At 45.4% G+C, this 9,250-nt stretch overlaps 1 long non-coding RNA gene across 1 annotated transcript; it reads right to left on the bottom strand.

The window, feature by feature from the left end:
- Window positions 1-132: 132 nt before the first annotated feature.
- LOC102196999 (uncharacterized) lies at window positions 133-843 on the bottom strand. Its single transcript, XR_312452.1, has 4 exons — window positions 812-843; window positions 555-722; window positions 366-410; window positions 133-252 (listed from the first exon to the last, which is right to left on the bottom strand). It is a non-coding gene; the product is annotated as an uncharacterized LOC102196999 (long non-coding RNA).
- Between the last annotated feature and the right edge of the window lie 8,407 nt (window positions 844-9,250).

Raw genomic sequence — 9,250 nt, 5'->3', positions numbered from 1 at the left:
GTGGGAGGAAGCCGGAGTACCCGGAGAGAACCCACGCAAACACGGGGAGAACATGCAAACTCCACACAGAAAGACCCCGGCCTGATGGTGGAATTGAACTCAGGACCTTCTTGCTGTGCGGCAACAGTGCTAACCACCGTGCCACCGTGCTGCCTTAATATAATAATATTATTGACAAAAAATGTCCTTATAGACAGTGAACATGCTTAATGTGACTGGTGATGTCGTTTTATCCAGCTCCTACTTGTTTACCTGAAATGAAGCAAAATTTTTAAAATAGAAAAAAAAAATTGAAGAATATATTACCACGGTTAAAAATCAACTTAAAAAAGTAAACATGTAAAATCCTGAAGTCCGATTCTCACCTTTGAGGTTTCCGTGAACACGTCATCTCAGCATCACAGCACAGACTGATGTAACAGTCAGCAACAGATGAAGAAGAGGAGTGGAGAATGATATGCATGAAATGTGTAGATTATTCAGCAAAACAAAATTACACTTGGAAAATCATCAAACAAACTCAAACATGAAAGATTAGGAAATCAGAGTCTCACCTTCAGGTTTCCTGTGAACACATCGTCTTACCAGCAGAACCAGTAACACCAGTAGAACAACAACACAGACTGATCCAACACATGACAAGACAGAGAGAACAGGAGGAGAGAGTGATGGAGGAAGAGTGATGGAGGTGGATGTTGGCGGAAGTGTGGTGGTGGGTTTTTCTAAAATAAATCAAACACAGTCATTATCAAGTTATCGTCACATTGCGAATGTTGAAACCTCCAGAAACACAGACAGGTGAGTGTGTCACCTGTGACAGTGATCCAGCTGGATGGAGACTCTCCATGATCGCTGATGTCACACTTGTAGAGGCCTTCATCAGGCCTGGAAACATGCTGGATGGTCATGTGACCTGTAGGCTCTTTCCCAATGAAGACGCCATCTTTATAGAAAGCAGCTGGGAGGTTGGAGGGAGTGGTCTTTGTTTTACAGAGGAGAGCGACGTCATCTCCCTCCATAACAGGGAGGACAGGACTCTGCAGGATCACTGATCCACCTCAACACAGAGACAAACTACAGCATTTCATCCATTTACACACAGCTTCATCAACACTAACTCCACACACTCAGCTTACCAGCGACTGTCAGGTTAATCATGTTACTGATGGGACCCTCTCTGGACTCACACCAGTAAACTCCACTGTCGAGTTGGTCAAAGTAGATTATGTCACACGAAGAACCAGCTGGTTTTCCAAATCCAGATCCACACTTTGTTCTTGTCTCTGTAGTTGTGTTCCTTCTCAGAGTCCATCCAGCAGAGCTGTTGTCATCCTTACAGCTGAGAGACACAAACTCATCAGCAAACAGCTGAGTCCTGTTTAAATTCACTGTCAGACGAGCTGTAAATGATAGGGGAGGATATTAATCATGTAATCAATTTTAATTAATCGTTTTTCAGTAAAGCACAAATATTTTTCAACCTATTAAACATTCAAGGGCCTTGGAGTCTACATGAAGTCCTTGGTGGTTCAGTTTGTGTCATGTTTCTCAGCATCCAGAGAATGTGTTTGTTGAGGTTTGTTTTTTTTGCCTTCGCCTCTCCCACCAGGGTGGAGTTGGACTTTGCTTCCCCACCTCTGAACCCGCACACCTGTTGCTCTTTCACACAAATCCTACTCTGGCGTCACATCATGAGTGATTACCTTGGCAGACTACTTAAGACGGCAGGAGACTACTTCCTCGCTGGATTGTTGTAGTAACTAGAGTCAGTGTAACTTTTAACCCTTTAAGACCTACAAAGAACCAAATGCGCCAGAGCTTATCTTTATAATTTTACATGCTCTAGTGCCATTGTTGGAAGCATTTCAAGTTGCTATACATCAATACAACCATTATAGCCCAAATTTTAATAATATGTATGCATTAAGTGCATAGTAATTACATACATTATAATATGAATGGATTAAGTCCATTTTTTTACATAAAAGGCAAAAAAAGTGCATTAAACTACAAACAAAATTTAAATCATTTTTGTTTTTTGTTTTTTTCAAACATATTTCTAGTTCTAGAAATTTCAGAGGTTTATACCTCAAAATTGTAAATATAAAAAAAGATGCACAAAGTAGTTTTCAACCACAGGAAATTTATTTTGTGTATCTTCATGGTTTTAATTTTGAGATGGCGGAAATGCGATAGTTCACGCTGACGTCTGTTCCAATGTAGGAAGTGTGTCGAACAGCTGACTGGATCGGCAAAGCATGTTTCTGGAATATTATGTTTTTGTTGCTGCAAGTGCTTTTTATGCAGTTTTTGCAAAGCTATATGTGGAAGGAAACTGTGACCTAGGACAAGCTGTTGGCATAAGATGTAAGTACAACTCCTCCGGTTTCATATGCAAAACAAATTATTTCGCTAGCTTATGTGGTTGCAGTTCTACCGGGATTTAAAAATAGTTACGCAAAATAGAATGTGGCCGCTCCAATAGGCCTTAAAGGGATAAATAAACCCTTTATCTTTTCTCTAAGCTTCTGAGTCCTGTGATAGAGTCCTTTACCAAACAAATAGTGACAGAATGATCCAGCCAAGATGGACTCAGTGGACTCTGACCCTGTTCAACGGACTCTCCTCACCTGCTGAAGCGGCATGAGAAGATGCTCCTCCATTAATAAAGAGATCTCCACCCACACACATGCTCTCGCCAGGTGCACCCCCTTGGTAACCCCATCTTCTTTGAGTGTTACTCCCTCTCATTCTCCGCGCCCCCAGGCTGTGGCCACACCACCACCTTGTTGGAAACCCAAGGGAGAACGATGCAGAGCCCTGAGCCGTTCGCAGGTGAGCTGGAGAAGTGTACTGGTTTTCTTACCCAACTCTCTCTGTTTTTTGCCAGCAGAGCGTATGCCAGTGACGATGCCTGGATCGCCTTCTTTGCTCAGCTGCTATGGGATCACGCGCTCCAGAAAACACACCTGAATATCTCCTACCCCAAGTTCCTGTTTAAATTCAAAGGCGGATGTCAGCCCTGTGGCTGCGGCGCAGTGTTTATTAAATCTAAAGCAAGGAAAACGCACTATGGCTGATTTCTCAATTGACGTCCGCTTTCTAGCTGTAGAGACTGAGTAGCGTGTAGAGACAGTGAAGGGAGTTTTGCTTAACAATATTTTGGAAGATTTCAAGGACAAGCTTATGACAAGATATTTGCTGTCATCTCTTGACTCTTTAATAACCAGCATCACCCCCACTGACTCCTCCGGATCTTGCGGTATACCATGAGCTGGCGGAGGTGTTTAATAAGGATCGTGCTCATTTTCCCCCCAAACTGGCCTAATGATTGATTTGTTACCTGGAACTCCACTGCCCACCAGCCGGCTCTATAGCCTGTCCCAGCCAGAAAGAGAAGCCATGGAGGAATACATTACCAACTGACTGGATGCGGAGATCATTCAGCCGTCTACCTCTCCTTTAGGAGTGGGATTCTTTTTCATTAACAAGAAAATAAATCCCTCAGGCCTTGCATTGACTATCGAGGCTTGAATGCCATCACTGGCAAGAATAAATACCCACTACCACTGCTGAAGTCTGCTTTTCAGCTTTTCCACGGGATGAAGATCTTCAGTAAACTTGACCTGTGCTGCTTATCATTCGGTTCACATTAGGGAGGAGGACGACTGGAAGACAGCCTTCAACACTCACTTGGGGCATTTTGAATGTCTTGTCATGCCGTTTGGATTAACAAATGCCCCAGCAGTCTTCCAAGCTCTCGTGAATGACATCCTCAGAGACTTCATCAACCACTTCAATTTGGTCTACCTAGATGTTATCCTCATCTTCTCCAGGTCAGTGACAGAACATGAAAAACATGTCAAACTAGTATTGCAACGATTCTTGGAAAAATGCCTTCTTGCCAAAGCAGAGAAGTGCGAGTTTCATGTAAACACTGTAATTTGTAATTTATTTACTTAGAAAGAGGGACAATATATATTAATGAACATTTTAACAAATGTAAATATGCCAGATTATAGCCTTAGGCTAATTTCCATCTGCAGACCCTCTGGCAGGTTGGTGGGGGGTTGTGGTTTGGTCCCGCCTTCGCCATTGTGGTTGATGTGGAGGTAGGGACAGGCTTGGGGCGTCTGGAGAATCCCTAGAGACGTTATCCCTGGAGGGCCTAACCCAGGGGTTGTGGTCATAACCTGGTTAGTGGCTCTGGTTGCTCTTAGAGGGTGTTCTCCTTGTGGCTGCGTGCAGCAGGGCTGGGGGAGGGTCTGTGCTGGCGGACGTAGGTTACTGGCCTGGTAGCCTGGCTGCCCCTGAGTGGATCCGGGCAGGCGTGGGGGCTTGGGGTTCGGGGGTGCTTCGCCTCCGTGCTAGGGCTCTGGCTGGGCCTTGGGGGCTTAGGTCCTTGTTGGTGGGCCTCCCTGCTGCTGTGGAGCCTGGGGCGGTCTGCTTGCCTCCACCCCGGGGGAAAGGGTAACATCTTCTGGGTGTAGGTGCCGTTTCCCCCTTCAGGGGCGAGGGTACCTGGACCTGGGGTATAGAATTTGTTTGGGGAGTGTGTTTGTGTGTACAGTGTCCATGTATGTCTATCCCTACGTTGGGTGAGTGCTGAGTATTTGTATATGTGTGCATGAGAGTGGGAATGCATGTTTGTGTCTGTGTGTGCCTGTTTGTCTGTGTTTATATGTCAGGTTGGGTCTTACACTCCACCTCTCTGGGAACTCCCAGGCCCTCCAAAGTATGGAGGCCTATCTCCCCTCACCACACTCCCTGCCGGTAACTGATGTCCTCAGGGGTTGGTGCGTTGGTGGTTCTTGGTGTCCGGGACTGGGCGCTCAGGTATGTACCAGCTCACTCCCCGTGACTATTTGGCAGGGCCTGGTGCCTGTTGCCTGGTCAGGCCTCTTCTGGGGCAAAGGGGGCCCTCGGGCCCCTGGGCCTGCAGCTCGGTTCACTCTGGCACAGCTGGCCACCAGCAGAGCCGGCGGGCACGCCACTGCAGCCCCCTCTGGCTTCTGCTCGGTGGCTACTGGGTAACCCCTTATCTGGGGCTCTCCTCAGCTCTTCCCAGGAGGGTGGCACGATGCGCCTCCGGTGGTCCTCCTTGGGCTCTCGCACTCTAGGGCCTCTGGATGTCTGGAGCTTGGATCTCCTCCATGCCTGCTTCATGCCCTGGGGGACGGGGCTATGGCTCTCTACATCCTCTAGCAGACCATTACATGGGGAAACCTTTTGAATACAAGCATGCTGATCCACACAGGTGTGCACACAGGTGTTCACTCTTCATAGACATAAACTACACCTCTATTGGCTGCTATTTCCAAGCACATTGTGCACTGTTGGTCCTGCTTGCTACATAACAACATTCAATATTTAGTATTTACTGCTGTTTACACTTAGCTAGATTAACGTGATGGTGTTGTGTTTAGTATGTTGCTCTGGGTTTTTTGCTTGTTTTCTCTTCTTTTTCTCTCAACAGATGATCCAGGAGATTTTTTTCTCTTCTTTCTCTTTTTAAGTGCCCTTTCTCACTGTCCCTCTTCCCTTCTGTTTTTCTTTTCCTTCATCTTTTTTCTCCCTTTCCTATCCCCCAGTCATGTCTGTCCCGTCTGTAACAACTGAAAATAAAATAAAATAAACAATAACAACAAAGGTAGATCAAATTGACCAATACGGCAAGGCCGTGATGATCCATTTGGCAAAGTAAATCCATTGGGTGTCACGGCCAGGCGGATTAGCTGCACGCTGATCAGCTCTCTCTCTCTCATTGTGGGTTCACGCCCTCAGCCCACGCCCTCAACAGATGAGACACCTGGGTCTCATTAAGACGATCAGCATTTAAACCAGGAGGTGACTGCTGTTCATCGCTGGATCGTTGTCTACCACGCGTTAGTGAAGTCAAGCTACAGCAAGTCTAGTTAAGAGTATTTTCCTTTGTGCGTCGTACTTAACCCTGTCTCCCTGTCTACAGAGCTTTCTGGATCTTCCCCCATGTGATTCCCGTGTGGCAGCGTCGGAGTGTGAGCCTGTGATCGTGTGTGTGGATGATCTGAAGAACTCGTGCTTTCCCCCTGGACTTCCCTGGAGACCCCTTCTTCCCTCAGTCAGCTGTATATAGCACCCTCCGCACCTTCTTGTATATACACCTGGTGAATTGTAAATAAATCCTTCTTGTGAGCATCAGAACCAGAGTCCTGTACTTGAGTCCTCCTCCAAACCATAACATTAGGTATCCTTGTTGGTCAATTTTTCCATTACTTACAGGCCTGGGTCACGAAATATCAAACCAGTTGCATTGTCACGTCAGTTTTTATGCTCTGAGGAAGATGGTGAGGAGGCATCAATCTTGCATCTTGGCTGTGTCACAGGAGGTCTCACCTGGGAGATTGAGTCAGTGGTACGGCAGGCCTAGCCTACCAACCCTGATCATGGGATGGGGCCCCCAGCTCGGCTCTACATCCCTTCATCTGTGCGGGCCCGGGTGCTCCAATGGACCCACACAGCAAGATTTTCATGTAACCCTGAAATCTAAAGCACCATCTCTTTTCTGGAACGCGTGTTCTAGTGGCCCTCTTTAGCCCAAGATGCCCAAGAATACGTAAAAGCCTGTACCACCTTTACCTCCCATTACTACCTCAAAATGTTGTGTTTCTGGTGGCAAACTAAAGTATTTTCAATAGGTAGACAACCGGTAGGTAGGAGGCAAAGATGGAATGACGATTTGTTCTGAGCCATTCAAACATCTCTGTGAATTCTGAAATGACCGTGAAAAACATGTCTACTGACATCTACTACAATAATTGGTTATTACAACAGATAAGCTGTTCTATAAGTGACAAATGCTTTCCCTCATAATGTTCACTGGGTCACCATTGGTTGGTGACCACAAAGCAAGTTTAATACAGACACTGTTTCTTTGTTTTAACTTCCTCAACAAAACCTAAGGTATCACGACTGTAGTTATAAACTTTTTCTTTTAACTTGGGTTTTCTGCTCCAGGATCTTAAATCTGCATTAAACAAAAGTACCATTTTCATGTTTGTTTGTTTTTTGTGTGTTTTTTTTTTAAAACACAGAAATTGGAAAGTTGGGCACTCCCTATTACAAGCATATATATTATCAGTTCCATCTTCCACCACTCTCCCATTCGTGCTGTCTCACCTTACAGATCACAGAGTATTGTCTGCAAAGGTGGGAAGTACAAAGGTACAAATGCTTTGTTACTGTTCTTAGGTAGACTTGTCAGGTATCTGTACTTTACTTTACTGTATTTTGTTCTGACTACTTTATACTTTTACCCCCTACATTTTAAATAAGTATCTGTACTTGCTACTCCTTACATTTTATTTTATTTTTTTTAACTCCTTACATTTTCAAAACAGACTCTTTCCTTTTGTTTTAATCTATTTCCCAAATAGCAGACAGGTCTGGCCGTATCTGGTGTCAAGCCGGCACTGCTGGCTGACTTCTGGGCTGGTAAGTGGTATGTCAACCAGATATGGGCCAGGCCTGGAGTAGATGGCACTGTTTAGGTGATGGCATGCCACATCTGGCCCAACTGTAGTTTGGTTTACGAGGGCCATGCGCAGGTCTGGCCCGGATCCGGCATCAAGCTGGCACTTCTGACTGATTGGTGTCATGGCAGGAAGTATGTCAACCAGATGTGAGCCAGGTCTGGCAATGATGGCACTGTTAATGTTCCTATTTTTCTATTTTAGTTGGAAGACCCAAATACCATGTTGCAATATGATACTGCTATGGTAGCCAACATTTCAAATGCAGATTTGACAGGTTTGTGAGTGTACACTTCATCCAAAACCTAGTGAGGGTAAACATGAGTAATCATGTTTACCACTGGGTGGCTGTAGCTCAGGAGGTAGAGCAGGTCACCTACTGATTGTAAGGTTAGTGGTCTGATCCCTGGCTCCTCCAGTCTGCACATCAAGAGTGTGAGTGTGTACAAATGTAGTTAGGAATCACTCAGTTTAGAGAAAGTGTGTGATTGGGTGAATGTGGCATGCTGTATAGAGCACTGTCGGTAATCTGGGAAAGCAGAAAAGTGCTATGTAAGAATCAGTCCATTCACTGTCTGAAGAGAGTTTTGTCATGTTGCTTTTGGACTGTTATGTTCCAGCACATGTTGTTATTATATGGCTTGATTAAGGTACACATTAGGCTGACATCTGGGGCCAGAGCTGAAACTGTTCTGGGCCAGCACAGGTCCAGCAGTGTGTATGCAACTTGTCTTGTGCTGTGCCATGTGTGGGCCACCTCTGGCAAACCAGATCTGGGCCACCAAAGGGCCGTCATTCTTTGCAGTATCTGGGCCATGTGTAAGCACATTGTGTGGGCCAGATCCGGGCCATACCAATTTTGCTATCTGGGTTGAGGGAAGTTATTATTTCGTCACTGTAAGCCTAAATGGCAGTCTTGTTCATGCATTAATCACAAGATGTCACTTAACCCTTTAAAGCCGGTCAGAGCGGGCACGCTCCGTTTTGCGTAACTATTTTAAAATCCCGGTAGATCTGCAACCACGTAAGCTAGCACAATAATTTTTTTTGCATATGAAACCGGAGGAGTTGTACTTACATCTTATGCCATCAGCTTGCCCTAAGTCAGGGGTGCCCAATCCCGGTCCTCGAGAGCTACCGTCCTGCAGCTTTTAGATGCATCCTTGTTCCCACACACCCGAATCAAATGAATGGCTTGTTATCAGGCCTTTGCCAAACATGATGGCATGCTGAAGAGGTAATCAAACCATTTGATTCAGCTGTGTTGGAGTAGGGATGCATCTAAAAGCTGCAGGATAGTAGCTCTTGAGGACTGGGATTGGGCAGCCCTGCCCTAGGTCATGGTTTCCTTCCACATAAAGCTTTGCAAAAACTGCATAAAAAGCACTTGCAGCAACAAAAACATAATATTCCAGAAACACGCTTTGCCAATCCGATCAGCTGTTCATAACACTTCCTATGTCCATCAGCGCGAACTATCGCATTTCCGCCATGACTTGCCCGAAACCGGAAGTGATGTCATTTTGCGGAAATGTAGTTTTTTACCATCAGGGCCTCATGAGCCTACACTCAAAAAAGTCAACTATCAATCAATCAATCAATCTTTATTTATAAAGCACTTTTCATACAGAGAAAATGTAGCACAAAGTGCTTTACATAGTTAAAAGCAGCCCACCCCACCCTCCAACTCACTCCCCACACTCTCAATACACATATATCCCCCCACCCACACACACATA

This window comes from Pundamilia nyererei, unplaced genomic scaffold (genome assembly GCF_000239375.1).
Source record: "Pundamilia nyererei isolate P.nyererei 1_Seehausen unplaced genomic scaffold, PunNye1.0 scaffold00737, whole genome shotgun sequence".
NCBI lineage: Eukaryota > Metazoa > Chordata > Actinopteri > Cichliformes > Cichlidae > Pundamilia > Pundamilia nyererei.
The sequence above is the reverse complement of the archived record's forward strand: the minus strand, read 5'-3'. Positions and strand labels throughout refer to the sequence as shown.